Genomic DNA, 19,505 nt, shown 5'->3' on the forward strand with positions numbered 1-19,505 from the left:
TTTATTTGCTGAAGAACTAGAGAGAGGGAGGGAGGGAAGGAGGGAGGCCGTCGACCTTGGAATTAGTTGACCCTGAGTTCACTTTCACCTGTCACTTTCTAGCTGAAATAGACATGGAGATGTGTCTCCAGAATCCCTTCAAGGAGTGACATGCCGCCCCACTGTCACCCACTTCAGAGTTTGCCCCAGCTGCAGAGTCATTCAAGGATCTGCAAAGGTAGCCAAAAACCACTGACTTGAGGCAGGAGCATAAATGTGCAGCAATTACGACCCTGAGCGACTCTGGTGTGCCAACGTTGCTCTAAAGCTCCCCCTGGCGTTAGTCGTAGCAGGAATAATACATTTCAACTTCTCTCTCTCTCTCTCTCTCTCTCTCTCTCTCTCTCTCTCTCTCTCTCTCTCTGTGTGTGTGTGTGTGTGTGTGTGTGTGTCTGTCTGTCTGTCTGTCTGTCTGTCTGTCTGTCTGTCTGTGTGTCTCTGCGTGTCTCTGTGTGTCTGTGTCTCTGTGTGTGTGTTTGTGTGTGTGTCTGTATGTGTGTCTGTGTGTGTCTGTGTCTCTCTGTCTCTATCTCTGTCTCTATCTCTGTCTCTCTCTCTCTCTCCCGAGTCAATCCTGCTTCTTGTCTCCTCCACAATGTTAATAATTAATCCTCATATAAATACTTTCTACATGAAATTCACTCATGAGTGTCTTGAAAGAATGTTACACAGGTAGAAACTCGAATCCGACCTGCAACCTCAACTAAATCACCAACTTTCCTAAGCTTCCTTCTTCCCCTTAACATTAAGGCACAGCTTGTTACTAGCAGTGAGTCCAGGAGCAGTTTGAACCTCTAAGACGATCTACAAACTCCAGCAGCAATGTGGTTAGCCCGGGCCCAAGAGTCATTCAGTGTACATGAACTTCTGAGATACTGTCTCGCAAGCTGAGTTCTGCCTACTGGGGACTCTTAGTGAGGTTTTCCCTTCACCACAGTGAAATAGGGGATATTGTCCTTCTACTAATTATCTTCCTTCTCAGTCACCCACACTGTGGAAAAATGTTTGCTTTTATTCACAATGTCACCCTTCAAGTTATAAACCCCAGAGACACTCTCATGACTTTGTCACCAAACTCTGAGTCAGATTCAAGACTCTTTCAATAAGCAATGTGGAATTAATAATTATTGTTACATCAACTAATCATTGGCTTCCCAGGAGGTCACAACCATCAGGAATGCCATAGGTATCAAACTGATACAGTGTGCTGTTCATTTCCCATATGTAGTTATCTGTCCTAGGAAGCAAAATATCAATGAGTGAAACATATTAGGGACTAAGTTCTAATAGGTTAGTCCAAATGCCCTAGAGCTAAGAAACTTAATACCTAATTAATGAATCTTATCATGTAAAAATGCATTATAAAACACATAGCTTTTATTGGGCATGTTGGAATATACCTGTAATCACAGCACTTGGGTAGCTGAAGTAAGATTCCAGATTCAAAGCTAGTCTGGGATACAAGACATAATCTCAAAACAAAGCAAAAAGTAAAAAAAAGAAAAAGAAGGATAGTTTAGAAATAGAAAAAATAGTTCATGAGGATGGATAAACTGTGATCAGAATATATTGTATAAAAAATGAATTTCAGTTAAAAAAAAAGGCAAGTATACTTTATAATAGAAGTCAGATTATGTGGCTAAGGGCCTTAAGGATAAATTGTTCAATGGCGGGTTGACTATTCTCTTGTCCAGAAATTGAGAGAGGGTCTGAATAAGCCACAAGGATCCAAACAAATGAGCCTCACAAAAAAAAAAAAAAAAAAAAAAAAAAAAAAAAAAAAAAAAAAAAAAAGGAAACCTCAAGGCAGTAAGGCAAGGGGTAGAAGCACGTGCCTTAAGACCTCAGTACAAAGCCAGGCATGGTGGCTCACGCCTTTACTCCCAGCACTCGGGAGGCAGATTTCTGAGTTCGAAGCCAGCCTGGTCCACAAAGTGGATTCCAAGACAGCCACGAGTACACTGAGAAACCCTATTTCAAAACAAACAAACAAACAAGGCAAACAAACTCACAAAAAGTACAGGATCATGCATCTGTACTTCCAGCACTCCTACTGAGAGATGAGAGGTAGTGGTGGGGTCCCCAGGAGCTCACAGAACCCTGAAGTCAAGTGAGGTGAGAAGCAAAGACCAGCTACCAAGACTGTGCTCTGACTTCCACAAATACACCTAGGCTTTTCATATCTACACACACAGTTCGAAAAAAAAAAAAAAACAATGAAAAGAGGATTAATAAGTAAATACTATATCCCCTACTTCTGCAGAATCCCTTGAGCTGTCACTAGTATTTTTCAGCCACTGACATTGAGTTAGCCATGATATTCTGTATTCTATGAATTAGAAGCTGGGAACTGCTTCTTTTCCTAATTCTCAAGGACAGATAACCTTTGTGCCCAGTGAAGAACTCTCCAATAGCAATTAATCTGTTGACATTCATGAGCAGAATAGTGTTCCCTTGATGTTGTCATTCCTGCTTCATGAGATTGTCTACTTCTGTCCCTGAGAACACAAACCATCTTTTTAGATACAACTCAATGGACTGGAGAGATGACTCGAAGGTTAAGAGCACTCGTTGCTCCTCCAGATGACCTGGGTTCAATCCCCACCCATCCACATGGTGGCGCATAATTGTCTATATGAGCCCTCCCTAGGTGATCCAACACACAGAAGATATACCAACACACATGTAAACAGAAAATTCATTCACATAATATAAAGGTTAAAAAACTTTAAATAATAGATACAATCTAACTAACTTGTGTCTAACTTACTTAATAGAAAGCCATGGCATTTAGAGGCAAGTGGTTCTTACCTTCTGGAAACTGAAGTAGGCAGCAGGACACAGGGCAGAATGGGAACAAGGAACTTGAGGAGATCACCAAGATGCCAAAACAGATGTAAGTGCCTCAAAATAAACATTAATTTCTCCAGGAACTTCTTACTGCTGAGAAATGAGAGGAATGAGAAGTCCTATTTATTCAAGGTTTTTGTTTTTTGTTTTTTAGGGAAAATCACCATCTCTTCGTGTATAGGAAGTCAAGGTCACCTAAATGCTTAGTTGAGATGGGCTACAAAGAAGAATCTGAGTTCTGGGGTCAGGGAAGGGAAATACTGGATTCTCTTTCAGTCCCCTTTCCCACATGGCACCAGTCATTTTCATCTTGGAGAGAATACCCCTGTACTTTTGAAGCATGATCTGTTTTATGTCTGATCCACAGAATGGAGGCTTTTCAAACTGAAGATTTCAACCCATTAGTGAGTCATGAAATCAATTGAGCGTACTTTAATGAAAACACAATAGAATAAAACAGAATAGATTGGAAGGCATCACAAATGGCACAGTTTAATTTGAGGACGCTGTTTCCATTTTAAGTCTGTATGTGAGTGAAGTCTGTGGCTATTGTAAGTGTACTCAGGTGTGGGTGTTGGGGAACAGTGTAAAGGGTATTTCTTAGTTTGGGCCTGACTTTTTAAATATAGTTTGAAAGACCCTGCTCTAAATCAATTAAGACATGCCGGGTACCCCCACCCCACCCCCCAGCCCCATACTTACACATCCACACATATGTCAGAGCTTGGATTTCATGATCATGATTCTCACAGGAAACTTCCTGAGAGCCCTGTGCCTGCACACCTCTGCAGAAGGGAGGTCTGCTGCCAGCCATCAGAGAGCATGGCTTCCCACACTTCAGCCATCTGGATTAAAGCAGAAGAGGTAATTCTCTAAGGTCCAGGCACTCCCGGTGACACACCTGACACCTTCAATATATCCAATTATTCACTGTGTATCTAGCATCTGTTTCAACACACGCTGATCTTGGGCAAACATCTCCTGTTTAATATGCCTAGCAGCACACTGGAAGTGAAGCAATTACCAAGGCTCTGTAAAGCTGGTCAGGTTTTTAACCATGGATTCATGGACAGAAGAAAAGGACTCCACATCTGTACTTTGCTCAGAGGAAAAGCACTTCATCCTTCCAAAGTGGACACTTCATGACATTGCCTGGGGGGGAAGTTACATCTTTACTTGCATGGATGGATGATATATTATTTAGCATGTGCCTCTACTATGTAGGCCACACATTTCCACAAAAATAAAACTCTGTCAATAATAGAAATCATCAGAAAAAAAAAAAAACCCAGCTTTTTTAATGTATATCAGAGCTACTGTGAATATCTGGAAATGTTAGTTGTATACATTATTACTTTAAATTTGGGTGTGTATTAGATTACCTGCTACATTTTATTTTTTAATGTGTTGATGAAGATATAAACTATAGGGTTTATTAACACCTAAATGTGATTAAGAAGTCCTGTTTACAAGCCTCTTCCGGTCAGAAAAGCACCGGGGAAGCTGGGGCGCAGGGTCGGCTGACACTCGCCAGCTACCCACAAAACCCGCCACAGGATCTTAAGACTTCTGGTGACTGGAGCACAGCTTCTGCTCCAATCCAATTGCGAGCGGGACCTGAGACTGCATTAGTTAGGGAAGCAGAAACCGGCCTGAGTAGGGCCACAGGCCACTTCCGGCCAGATCAGCACCGGGGTTGCTGGAGCACAGGGTTGCCTGACACCCGCCAGCTACCCACGACGCCCGCCGCAGGATTTTGGGACTGCTGGTGAGTGGAACACAGCTTCTGCTCCAATCTTTAAACAGTGACAACGATAACAACTAACCCCAGACATTACCAGATGGCAAAAGGTAAACGTAATAATCTTACTAACAGAAACCAAGACCACTCACCATCATCAGAACACAGCACCCCCACTTCGCCCAGTCCAGGGCACCCCAACACACCGGAAAAGCTAGACACGGATCTAAAAGCATATCTCCTGATGATGGTAGAGGACTTCAAGAAGGACTTTAATAACACACTTAAAGAAATACAGGAGAACACTGGTAAACAGGTAGAAGACATTAAAGAGGAAGCACAAAAATCCCTTAAAGAATTGCAGGAGAACACTGCTAAAGAGTTACAAATCCTTAAAGAAAAACAGGATAACATAATCAAACAGGGAGAAGTCCTTACAGAAAAACAGGAAAACACATCCAAACAGATGATGGAAATGAACAAAACCATAATAGACCTAAAAAGGGAAGTAGACACAATAAAGAAAACCCAAAATGAGGCAACACTGGAGATAGAAACCCTAGGAAAGAAATCTGAAACCATAGATACCAGCATCAGCAACAGAATAGAAGAGATGGAAGAGAGAATCTCAGGTGCAGAAGATTCCATAGAGAACATCGGCACAACAATCAAGGAAAATGTAAAATGCAAAAAGATCCTAACTCAAAACATCCAAGAAATACAGGACACAATGAGAAGACCAAACCTACGGATAATAGGAGTGGATGAGAATGAAGATTTTCAACTCAAAGGACCAGCAAACATCTTCAACAAAATTATAGAAGAAAACTTCCCAAATCTAAAGAAAGAGATGCCCATGAACATACAAGAAGCCTACAGAACTCCAAATAGACTGGACCAGAAAAGAAATACCTCCCGACACATAATAATCACAACAACAAATGCTCTAAATAAATAGAATACTAAAAGCAGTAAGAGAAAAAGGCCAAGTAACATATAAAGGCAAGCCTATCAGAATTACACCAGATTTTTCACCAGAGACTATGAAAGCCAGAAGATCCTGGACGGATGTTATACAGACACTAAAAGAACACAAATTCCAGCCCAGGCTACTATACCCAGACAAACTCTCAATTGACATAGATGGAGAAACCAAAGTATTCCACGACAAAACCAAATTCACACATTATCTCTCCACGAATCCAGCCCTTCAAAGGATAATAACAGAAAAAAAACCAATACAAGGACAGGAACCACGCCCTAGAAACAACAAGAAGGTAATCCCTCAACAAACCTAAAAGAAGACAGCCACAAGAACAAAATGCCAACTTTAACAACAAAAATAACAGGAAACAACAATTACTTTTCCTTAATATCTCTTAATATCAATGGACTCAACTCCCCGATAAAAAGACATAGACTAACAAACTGGCTACACAAACAAGACCCAACATTTTGCTGCTTACAGGAAACTCATCTCAGAGAAAAGGATAGACACTACCTCAGAATGAAAGGCTGGAAAACAATTTTCCAAGCAAATGGCATGAAGAAACAAGCTGGAGTAGCCATTCTAATATCTGATAAGATTGACTTCCAACCCAAAGTCATTAAAAAAGACAGGGAGGGACACTTCATACTCATCAAAGGTAAAATCCTCCAAGAGGAACTATCAATCCTGAATATCTATGCTCCAAATACAAAGGCAGCCACATTCATTAAAGAAACTTTAGTAAATCTCAAAGCACACATTGCACCTCATACAATAATAGTGGGAGACTTCAACACACCACTTTCACCAATGGACAGATCATGGAAACAGAAACTAAACAGGGACACAGAGAAACTAAGAGAAATTATGAATCAAATGGATCTGGCAGATATCTAAAGAACATTCTATCCTAAAACAAAAGGATATACCTTCTTCTCAGCACCTCATGGTACCTTCTCCAAAATTGACCACATAATTGGTCACAAAACAGGCCTCAACAGATACAAAAATATTGAAATTGTCCCATGCATCCTATCAGATCACCATGGACTAAGGCTGATCTTCAATAACAAAATAAATAATAGAAAGCCAACCTTCACGTGGAAACTGAACAACACTCTTCTCAATGATACCTTGGTCAAGGAAGGAATAAAGAAAGAAATTAAGGACTTTTTAGAGTTCAATGAAAATGAAGCCACAACATACCCAAACTTATGGGACGCAATGAAAGCATTTCTAAGAGGAAAACTCATAGCTCTGAGTGCCTCCAAAAGGAAACTAGAGAGAGCACACATTAGCAGCTTGACAACACACCTAAAAGCACTAGAACAAAAGGAAGCAAATTCACCCAAGAGGAGTAGACGGCAGGAAATAATCAAACTCAGGGGTGAAATCAACCAAGTGGAAACAAGAAAAACTATTCAAAGAATCAACCAATCAAGGAGCTGGTTCTTTGAGAAAATCAACAAGATAGATAAACCCTTAGCCAGACTCACTAGAGGGCACAGGGAAAGCATCCTAATTATCAAAATCAGAAATGAAAAAGGAGACATAACAACAGATCCTGAAGACATCCAAAACACCATCAGATCCTTCTACCAAAGGCTATACTCAACAAAACTGGAGAACCTGGATGAAATGGAGAAGTTCCTAGACAGATACCAGATACCAAAGTTGAATCAAGATCAGGTCAATGATCTAAACAGCCCTATATCCCACAAAGAAATAGAAGCAGTCATTAATAGTCTCCCAACTAAAAAAAGCCCAGGACCAGATGGGTTTAGTGCAGAGTTCTATCAGACCTTCAAAGAAGATCTAATCCCAGTTCTTCACAAACTATTCCACAAAATAGAAACAGAAGGTACTCTACCCAACTCATTCTATGAAGCCACAATTACTCTGATACCTAAACCACAAAAAGACCCAACAAAGATAGAAAACTTCAGACCAATATCCCTTATGAATATTGATGCAAAAATCCTCAATAAAGTTCTTGCTAACCGAATCCAAGAACACATCAAAACAATCATCCATCCTGACCAAGTAGGTTTCATCCCAGGGATGCAGGGATGGTTCAATATACGGAAATCCATCAACGTAATCCAGTATATAAACAAACTCAAAGACAAAAACCACATGGTCATCTCGTTAGATGCGGAAAAAGCATTTGACAAGATCCAACACCCATTCATGATAAAAGTCTTGGAAAGATCGGGAATTCAAGGCCCATACCTAAACATGATAAAAGCAATCTACAGCAAACCAGTAGCCAACATCAAAGTAAATGGTCAGAAGCTTGAAGCAATCCCTCTAAAATCAGGGACTAGACAAGGCTGTCCACTTTCTCCATACCTATTCAACATTGTACTGGAAGTCCTAGCCAGAGCAATTCGACAACAAAAGGAGATCAAAGGGATACAAATTGGAAAAGATGAAGTCAAAATATCACTTTTTGCAGATGATATGATAGTATATATAAGTGACCCTAAAAATTCCACCAGAGAACTCCTAAGCCTGATAAACAGCTTCGGTGAAGTAGCTGGATATAAAATTAACTCAAACAAATCAATGGCCTTTCTCTACACAAAGAATAAACAGGCTGAGAAAGAAATTAGGGAAACAACACCCTTCTCAATAGTCACAAATAATATAAAATATCTTGGTGTGACTCTAACTAAGGAAGTGAAAGATCTGTATAATAAAAACTTCAAGTCTCTGAAGAAAGAAATTCTAGAAGATCTCAGAAGATGGAAAGATCTCCCATGCTCATGGATTGGCAGGATCAACATTGTAAAAATGGCTATCTTGCCAAAAGCAATCTACAGATTCAATGCAATCCCCATCAAAATTCCAAATCAATTCTTCAACGAATTAGAAAGTGCAATCTGCAAATTCATCTGGAATAACAAAAAACCTAGGATAGCAAAAACTCTTCTCAAGGATAAAAGAACCTCTGGTGGAATCACCATGCCGGACCTAAAGCTCTACTACAGAGCAATTGTGATAAAAACTGCATGGTACTGGTATAGTGACAGACAAATAGACCAATGGAATAGAATTGAAGACCCAGAAATGAACCCACACACCTATGGTCACTTGATCTTCGACAAGGGATCTAAAAACATCCAGTGGAAGAAAGACAGCATCTTCAACAAATGGTGCTGGCACAACTGGTTGTTAACATGTAGAAGAATGCGAATCGATCCATTCCTATCTCCTTGTACTAAGGTCAAGTCTAAGTGGATCAAGGAACTTCACATAAAACCAGAGACACTGAAACTTATAGAGGAGAAAGTGGGGAAAAGCCTTGAAGATATGGGCACAGGGGAAAAATTCCTGAATAGAACAGTAATGGCTTGTGCTGTAAGATTGAGAATTGACAAGTGGGACCTCATGAAACTACAAAGCTTCTGCAAGGCTAAAGACACCATCAATAAGACAAAAAAACCACCAACAGATTGGGAAAGGATCTTCACCTATCCTAAATCAGATAAGGGACTAATATCCAATATATATAAAGAACTCAAGAAGGTGGACTCCAGAAAGTCAAATAACCCCATGAAAAAATGGGGCTCAGAACTGAACAAAGAATTCTCACCTGAGGAATACCGAATGGCAGAGAAACACCTGAAAAAATGTTCAACATCCTTAATCATCAGGGAAATGCAAATCAAAACAACCCCGAGATTCCACCTCACACCAGTCAGAATGGCTAAGATCAAAAATTCAGGTGACAGCAGATGCTGGCGAGGATGTGGAGAAAGAGGAACACTCCTCCATTGTTGGTGGGATTGCAAGCTTGTACAACCACTCTGGAAATCAGTCTGGCGGTTCCTCAGAAAATTGGACATAGTACTACCGGAGGATCCAGCAATACCTCTCCTGGGCATATATCCAGAAGATGTCCCAACCGGTAAAAAGGACACATGCTCCACTATGTTCATAGCAGCCCTATTTATAATAGCCAGAAGCTGGAAAGAACCCAGATGTCCCTCAACAGAGGAATGGATACAGAAATTATGGTACATTTACACAATGGAGTACAACTCAGCTATTAAAAAGAATGAATTTATGAAATTCATAGCCAAATGGATGGACCTGGAGGGCATCATCTTGAGTGAAGTAACACTATCACAAAAGAACTCACACAATATGTATTCACTGATAAGTGGATATTAGCCCAAAACTTAGGATACCCAAGATATAAGATACAATTTGCTAAACGCATGAAACTCAAGAAGAATGAAGACCAAAGTGTGGACACTGTGCACCTTCTTAGAATTGGGAACAAAACACCCAGGGAAGGAGTTACAGAGACAAAGTTCGTAGCTGTGATGAAAGGATGGACCATTTAGAGACTGCCGTATCCAGGGATCTATCCCATAATCAGCTTCTAAACGCTGACACCATTGCATACACTAGCAAGATTTTGCTGAAAGGACCCAAATATAGCTGTCTCTTGTGAGACGATGCCGGGGCCTAGCAAACACAGGAGTGGATGTTCACAGTCAGCTATTGGATGTATCACAGGGCTCCCAATGGAGAAGCTAGAGAAAGTACCCAAGGAGCTAAAGGGATCTGCAACCCTATTGTTGGAACAACATGATGTACTAACCAGAACCCTGGAGCTCATGTCTCTAGCTGCATATGTATCGAAAGATGGCCTAGTCGGCCATCAATGGAAAGAGAGGCCCATTGGACTTGCAAACTTTATATGCCCCAATATAGGGGAATGCCAGGGCCAAAAGAATGGGAATGGGTGGGTAGGGAAGTGGGGGGCGCTATGGGGGACTTTTGGGATAGCATTGGAAATGTAATTGAGGAAAATATGTAATAAAAATATTAAAAATCAAAAAAAATAAAAAAAAGAAGTCCTGTTTAGGGTATTCCTAGATGGTTTATGTATTCCATAGCATTATACTGCGAAATCTACAGCTTCTCCCTATGAATGTGGTACATTGCATACATGACAACAAAAGGTATTTCTTATAAGAAACATAGCAGAAAGGAATATAATTATCCAGAGCAATCAAACATGGAGGCGGATTGGTGTAAATTATGAGCTACTGAGAGAGGGTATACATCATAAATGCCTGGTCTACCTAAAGAGTCTTAACAAAAATCTTCAAACTCTTTCCTCTAGCGAGGCTAATAGTACAGTTGAGAGAAAAAAACATGCGTTTAGAGTTATTTTAACTACCTAAGATACAAATTGTGGTGCTATGCTTTTCATCCTTGGTTGTTTCTGTTGCGACTGTTTCTCCATTCTGGGTCAAACATGACTCCTAAAGAAGCTGTAGCCAATCAACTTGCAAACTCTAGTCTAACTGAAGTCTGTCTGGGGCACACATACATACTTAAAGGGACTCAGGGTGATCCCTGTCCATGTGGCAGGCCCTGTGTTTCATGAGGGTTAAAATGTAGTCTAATCTTGTATCCTATAAAGACACTATGATTATAATTTATTTTATCCTCTAATGTATGAAATATATATTTATGTTCATGTGGTGGGTGCATCTAGGGGTACAAATAAAAGCCATGCATTGGATGTCTCTCTCAACCACTCCCCACCTCATATTTTCTGAACCGGGGTCTCTCAATGTACCTGGAGTTCATTGACTGCTAAGTTGATTGGCCAATGAGTTTCAGCAACCTGCCTGTCCCCAACCCCCACCCAGCACTCATCCATACCCAGGTTCACATGAGTTATAGAGATGAAAATTCATTTCTCTGTGCCTGTGTGGCAGTGACTTTACTAGCTGAGCCCTCTCTATTTCATTTTTGAAACAAACCTTTGAAACAGGGATGTTTGGGATGTCTAAGACTGAGAACTTGTTGTCTCTGGCCTCTGAGTCCAGAGACCTCAGACTGCTCCCTGTCCACCTTCTATGGACTGGAGTCCATGGCTTCACACAGCCAGACACCCAACCAGGACTGCACTCGAGTTCTTGCCCATCCCCTTTATTCCCTCACACCCACTGTCCCACATAGACTGAATGTTTTTTTTTTCAATCTGCTAAAGTGCCCTCAAATCCTACATAATAAAGTTGCCTACTTATATCATATGACTGAAAGCATCTTAATTTTTTGCAAAATATTTGTAGATAAAATTCAGCTAAGTAACTATTGTCCAAGAGGAATTATAAGAAATATTCTCTTCTGGTTCTACAAGTAAAGAAGATTGGTTTCTCTATCTAGACTTTCCTTAAAGGAGACAAGGGATCTTAGAGGAAAAGGGTATAGAAAAGACCATATTCCCACCGGACAGTGGTGGCACATGCCTTTAATACCAGCACTTGGGAGGCAGAGGCAGGCAGATTTCTGAGTTCAAGGTCAGCCTGGTCTACAGAGTGAGTTCCAGGACAGCCAAGTCTACACAGAGAAATCCTGTCTCAAAAAGCCTCAAAAAACCTAAAGGAAAAAAAAAGACCATATTCCTAATAGTATTCTGTCCCAGTGCATGTTGGGGGATGGGCACAACCCTTTCCACCATTCCTTTCTGCACCATTGCCTATACACAGACACTGCTCAGTAATCTGATGGTGGGTGTGGTATCTACTCCTAGGGATGTTTATGGCATTGGTCCTCCTGGACTCTTAGCTCTAGTTCCTCATCTTGGCATGTCTGGCCAGCTCTACCTGGTTTCTCCCTCTCTGTCCTATAGCCTGGAAAATTAGCACAGCTAATTCAGGCAATTTCAAAGCCTAAATTTTTGTCCTTCAGGAGTGCTCCTTCGTGCCTGATGATGTGCCTCACAGACTGCTGTTTCATATATTTTGTATGGTTGATTTTTATTGGGCAAACTAATATTTATTCAAATCTTTCGATCAAGTATCTTATTAGATGCCATTAAAATTTGTGTCTTATGATTTCAATCTATCCTTTAGTAATGTAATTTTTAAATTAGAATCAATAATGCTATTTTTATTAAACCTACATTACCGAAAACAACCCAGAAAAATATTCAACAGAGTAAAAATGAAAAACCATAGCATAAGAAATATTCTCTTCTGGTTCTACAAGTAAAGAAGATTGGTTTCTCTATCTAGACTTTCCTTAAAGGAGACAAGGGATCTTAGAGGAAAGGGGTATAGAAAAGACCATATTCCCACCGGGCAGTGGTGGCACATGCCTTTAATACCAGCAAAGTCCCTTTAATACATAGCAAGTCCCTTCTGGTCCACTCCAGCACCTGGGTTCCTGGCCCGGGGAGTCTAAGGACACCCGCAAGGACCCACACAGGATCCCCCACTGGATCCTAAGACCTCTGTTAAGTGGAACACAGCACCTGCTCCAATCCAATCGTGCGGGACCTGACACTGCATTAACTAGGGAAGCAGTTAACCCAGCCTGATCAGGGGCACAAGTCCCTTCCGGTCCACTCCAGCACCAGGGTTCCTTGCGCGTGGAGATTCTGGACACCCCCAAGGTCCTCACAGGACCCTCCACGGGATCTTAAGACCTCAGGTGAGTGGAACACAACTTCTGCCAGGAGGCAGGTTCAAACACCAGATATCTGGGCACCTTCCCTGCAAGAGGAGAGCTTGCCTGCAGAGAGTACTCTGACCACTGAAATTAAGAAGAGAGCCAGCCTCCCAGGTCTGCTGATAGAGACTAACATGATCACCTGAGGAACAAGCTCTAACCAGAGACAAATATAACAACTAGCTCCAGAGATTACCAGATGGCGAGAGGCAAATGTAAGAATCCTACTAACAGAAATCAAGACCACTCACCATCATCGGAACACAGCATTCCCACCCCACCTAGTCCTGGGTACCCCAACACAACCGAAAAGCTAGACCCGTATTTGAAAGCATATCTCATGATGATGGTAGAGGACATCAAGAAGAACTTTAATAACTCACTTAAAGAAATGCAGGAGAACACAGCAAAACAGGTAGAAGACCTTAAAGAGGAAACACAAAAATCCCTTAAAGAATTGCAGGAAAACACAACCAAACAGATGATGGAATTGAATAAAACCATCCAAGACCGAAAAAGGGAAGTAGACACAATAAAGAAAATCCAAAGTGAGGCAATGCTAGAGATAGAAACCCTAGGAAATCTGGAACCATAAATGTGAGCATCAGCAACAGAATGCAAGAGATGGAAGAGAGAATCTCAGGTGCAGAAGATTCCATAGAGAACATCGGCACAACAATCAAAGAAAATACAAAACGCAAAGGATCCTAACTCAAAATATCCAGGAAATACAGGACACAATGAGAAGACCAAACCTACAGATAATAGGAGTTGATGAGAATGAAGATTTTCAACTTAAAGGGCCAGCAAATATCTTCAACAAAATTATAGAAGAAAACTTCCAAAACCTAAAGGAAGAGATGCCCATGAACATACAAGAAGCCTACAGAACTCCAAATAGACTGGACCAGAAAAGAAATTCCTCCCGACACATAATAATCAGAACAACAAATGCACTAAATAAAGATAGAATATTAAAAGCAGTAAGGGAGAAAGGTCAAGTAACATATAAAGGCAGGCCTATCAGAATTACACCAGACTTTTCACCAGAGACTATGAAAGCCAGAAGAGCCTGGACAGATGTTATACAGAAACTAAAAGAACACAAATGCCATCCCAGGCTGCTATACCCGGCCAAACTCTCAATTACCATAGATGGAGAAACCAAAGTATTCCACGACAAAACCAAATTCACACATTATCTTTCCACGAATGCAGCCCTTCAAAAAATAATAACAGAAAAAAAAAAACAATACAAAGACGGAAATAACTTCCTAGAAAAAGCAAGGACGTAATCCCTCAACAAACCAAAAAGAAAACAGCCACAAGAACAGAATGCAAACTCTAACAACAAAAATAAAAGGAAGCAACAGTTACTTTTCCTTAATATCTCTTAATATCAATGGACTCAATTCCCCAATAAAAAGACATAGATTAACAGACTGGCTAAACAAACAGGACCCACCATTCTGCTGCTTACAGGAAACCCATCTCAGGGAAAAAGACAGACACTACCTCAGAGTGAAAGGCTGGAAAACAATTTTCCAAGCAAATGGCCTGAAGAAACAAGCTGGAGTAGCCATTCTAATAACAAATAAAATTGACTTCCAACCCAAAGTTATCAAAAAAGACAAGGAGGGGCACTTCATACGAATCAAAGGTAAAATCCTCAAAGAGGAACTCTCCATTCTGAATATCTATGCTCCAAATGCAAGGGCAGCCACATTCACTAAAGAAACTTTAGTAAAGCTCAAAGCACACATTGCACCTCACACAATAATAGTGGGAGTCTTCAACACACCACTTTCATAAATGGTCAGATCATGGAAACAGAAACTAAACAGTGACACAGTGAAACAAACAGAAGTTATGAAACAAATGGACTTAACAGATATCTACAGAACATTTTATCCTAAAACAAAAGGATATACCTTCTTCTCAGCACCTTACGGGACCTTCTCCAAAATTGACCATATAATTGGTCACAAAACAGGCCTCAACAGATACAAAAATATTGAAATTGTCCCATGTATCCTATCAGACCACCATGGACTAAGGCTGATCTTCAATAACAATATAAATAATGGAAAGCCAACAATCACGTGGAAACTGAACAACACTCTTCTCAATGATACCTTGGTCAAGGAAGGAATAAAGAAAGAAATTAAAGACCTTTTAGAGTTTAATTCAAATGAAGCCACAACATACCCAAACTTATGGGACACAATGAAAGCATTTCTAAGAGGGAAACTTATAGCTCTGAGTGCCTCCAAAGAGAAACTGGAGAGAGCACACACTAGCAGCTTGACAACACACCTAAAAGCTCTAGAATACAAGGAAGCAAATTCACCCAAGAGGAGTAGATGGCAGGAAATAATCAAACTCAGGGGCAAAATCAAACAAGTGGAAACAAGAAGAATTATTCAAAGAATTAACCAAAGGAGGAGTTGGTTCTTTGAGAAAATCAACAAGATAGATAAACCCTTAGCTAGACTCACTAGAGGGCACAGGGACAACATCGTAATTAACAAAATCATAAATGAAAAGGGAGACATAACAACAGATCCTGAAGAAATCCAAAACACCATCAGATCCTTCTACAAAAGGCTATACTCAAAAAACTGGAAAACCTGGACGAAATGAACAAGTTTCTAGACAGATACCAGGTACCCAAGTTAAATCAGGATCAAGTTAACGATCTAAACAGTCCCATATCCCCTAAAGAAATAGAAGCAGTCATTAATAGTCTCCCAACCAAAAAAGGAGGCCCAGGACCAAATGGGTTTCCTGCAGAGTTCTACCAGATCTTCAGAGAAGATCTAATTCCAGTTCTGCACAAACTATTCCACAAAATAGAAACAGAAGGTACTCTACCCAACTCATTCTATGAAGCCACAATTACTCTGATACCTAAACCACAGAAAGATCCAACAAAGTTAGAGAACTTCAGAGCAATTTTCCTTATGGATATCGATGCAAAAATACTCAATAAAATTCTCGCTAACCGAATCCAAGAACACATTAAAGCAATCATCCATCCTGACCAAGTAGGTTTTGTTCCAAGGATGCAGGGATGGTTTAATATACAGAAATCCATTATATAAACAAACTCAAAGACAAAAGCCACATGATCATCTCCTTAGATGCGGAAAAAGCATTCGATAACTTCCAACACCCATTCATGATAAAAGTCTTGGAAAGATCAGGAATTCAAGACCCATACCTAAACATGATAAAAGCAATCTACAGCAAACCAGTAGCCAACATCAAAGTAAACTGTGAGAAGCTTGAAGCAATGCCACTAAAATCAGGGATTAGACAAAGCTGCGCACTTTCTCCCTACCTATTCAACATTGTACTTGATGTCCTAGCCAGAGCAATTCGACTACAAAAGGAGATCAAGGGGATACAAATTGGAAAATATGAAGTCAAAATATCACTTTTTGCAGATGATATGATAGTATATATAAGTGACCCTAAAAATTCCACCAGAGAACTCCTAAACCTGATAAACAGCTTTGGTGAAGTAGCTGGGTAGAAAATTAACTCAAAGAAGTCAATGGCCTTCCTGTACACAAAGGATAAGCAGGCTGAGGAAGAAATTAGGGAAACAACACCCTTCTCAATGGTCACAAATAATATAAAATACATTGGCGTGACTCTAACTAATGAAGTGAAAGATCTGTATGATAATAACTTCAAGTCTCTGAAGAAAGAAATTAAAGAAGATCTCAGAAGATGGAAAGATCTCCCATGCTCATAGATTGGCAGGATCAACATTGTGAAAATGGCTATCTTGCCAAAAGCAATCTACAGATTCAATGTGATCCCCATCAAAATTCCAACTCAATTCTTCAATGAATTAGAAAGTGCAATCTGCAAATTCATCTGGAATAAAAAAAAACCTAGGATTGCAAAAACTCTTCTCAACGATAAAAGAACCTCTGGTGGAATCACCATGCCTGACCTAAAGCTGTACTACAGAGCAATTTTGATAAAAAAAAAAAAAACTGCATGGTACTGGTACAGCGACAGACAAGTAGACCAATGGAATAGAATTGAAGACCCAGAAATGAACCCACACACCTGTGCTCACTTGATCTTCAACAAGGGAGCAAACACCATCCAGTGGAAAAAAGACAGCATTTTCAACAAATAGTGCTGGTACAACTGGTTGTTATCATGTAGAAGAATGCGAATCGATCCATTCCTATCTCCTTGTACTAAGGTAAAACCTAAGTGGATCAAGGAACTCCACATAAAACCAGAGACAGTGAAACTCATAGAGGTGAAAGTGGAGAAAAGCCTCGAATATATGGGCACAGGGGAAAATTCCTGAATAGAACAGCAATGGCTTGTGCTGTAAGATGGAGAATCGACAAATGGGACCTCATAATATTGCAAATCTTCTGCAAGGCAAAAGACACTGTCAATAAGACAAAAAGGCCACCAACACATTGGGAAAGGATCTTTACCTATCCTAAATCAGATAGAGGACTAATATCTAATATGTATAAAGAACTCAAGAAGGTGGACTCCAGAAAATCAAATAACCCCATTAAAAAATGGGGCTCAAAGCTAAACAAAGAATGCTCTCCTGAGGAATACCAAATGGCTGAGAAGCACCTGAAAAAATGTTCAACATCCTTAATCATCAGGGAAATGCAAATCAAAACAACCCTGAGATTCCACCTCACACCAGTCAGAATGGCTAAGACCAAAAATTCAGGTGACAGCAGATGCTGGCAAGGATCTGGAGAAAGAGGTACACTCTTCCATTGTTGGTTGCATTGGAAGCTTGTACAACCACTCTGGAAATCAGTCTGGCAGTTCCTCAGAAAATTGGACATAGTACTACTGGAGGATCCTGCAATACCTCTCCTGGTCATATATCCAGATGATGTCCCAACCGGTAAGAAGGACACATGCTCCACTATGTTCATAGCAGCCTTATTTATAATAGCCAGAAGCTGGAAAGAATCCAGATGTCCCTCAACAGAGGAATGGATACAGAATATGTGGTACATTTACACAATGGAGTACTACTCAGCTATTCAAAAGAATGAGTTTATGAAATTCCTAGGCAAATGGATGGACCTGGAGGGCATCATCCTGAGCGAGGTAACCCAATCACAAAAAACTCACATGATATGTACTCACTAATAAGTGTATATTAGCCCAGAAACTTAGAATACCCAAGGTACAAGATACAATTTGCTAAACGCATTAAACTCAAGAAGAACGAAGACCAAAGTGTGGACACTTTGCCCCTTCTTAGAATTGGAAACAATCACCCATGGAAGGAGTTACAGAAACAAAGGTTGGAGCTGAGACGAAAGGATGGACCATCTAGAGACTGCCATATCCGGGGATCCATCCCATAATCAGCTTCCAAATGCTGACACCATTGCATACACTAGCAAGATTTTGCTGAAAGGACCCTGATATAACTGTCTATGCCGGAGTCTAGCAAGCACAGAAGTGGATGCTCACAGTCAGCTATTGGATGGATCACAGAACCCCCAATGGAGGAGCCAGGGAAAGTACCCAAAGAGCTAAAGGGATCTGCAACCCTATAAGTGGAACTACAATATGAATTAACCAGTACCAGCTGGAGCTCGTGTCTCTAGCTGCATATGTATCAGAAGATGGCCTAGTCGGCCATCATTGGGAAGAGAGGCCCCTTGGTCTTGCAAACTTTATATGCCTCAGTACAGGGAAACGCCAGGGCCAAGAAGTGGGAGTGGGTGGGTAGGGGAGTGAGGAGGTTATGGGGGACTTTTGGAATAGCACTGGAAATGTAAATGAAGAAAATACCTAATTAAAAAAAAAGAAAAGAAAAAGAAAAAAATAACATTACCCAAAATCCACACTAATGATGTGCTATAGAATTGAGAAAATAAGAATGTCATCAAAAAGTATAAAAGTGAAAGATACATTTTTACAAATTGTATCACATTCAATTGTTCTGTCTGCCAAAGTTGCATTCCTCTTATTTAGGACAAAGTGCTTTATGGCATGTTAGCAAAGTATATATTTTATGGGTAGCAATAAAGTCTTATTGGTATACAGTCTCATTACAGCTAATGATACTTAAAGTCTCTTTTGAATCTTGTAAAGTTTTCATGCTTTGGGAAAGCTAGAAGGGAGATGAATTGATCAAGTGAAGCATCAAAAGAGTGAGTCAAGTCATCAGGTGCTGTCTTGTTCCCAGTATCTGTAGCCACTGTCCTCATAGTCCCAACCATTAGACCCTGGGCCTCAAGTCTCAAACTCAGAAACTATAAATGTAAAGAAATTTTATCTGCGGCCTGGTAATTGGAACTCAGGAAAATATAGAGTCAGACAGCTCTGAATGAGTACACCAGAGAAGCTGGATTGCTGACTACAAAATCAACAAGG

This window comes from Mus caroli, unplaced genomic scaffold, assembly GCF_978045245.1.
Source record: "Mus caroli unplaced genomic scaffold, Mus_caroli_1 scaffold_2, whole genome shotgun sequence".
NCBI lineage: Eukaryota > Metazoa > Chordata > Mammalia > Rodentia > Muridae > Mus > Mus caroli.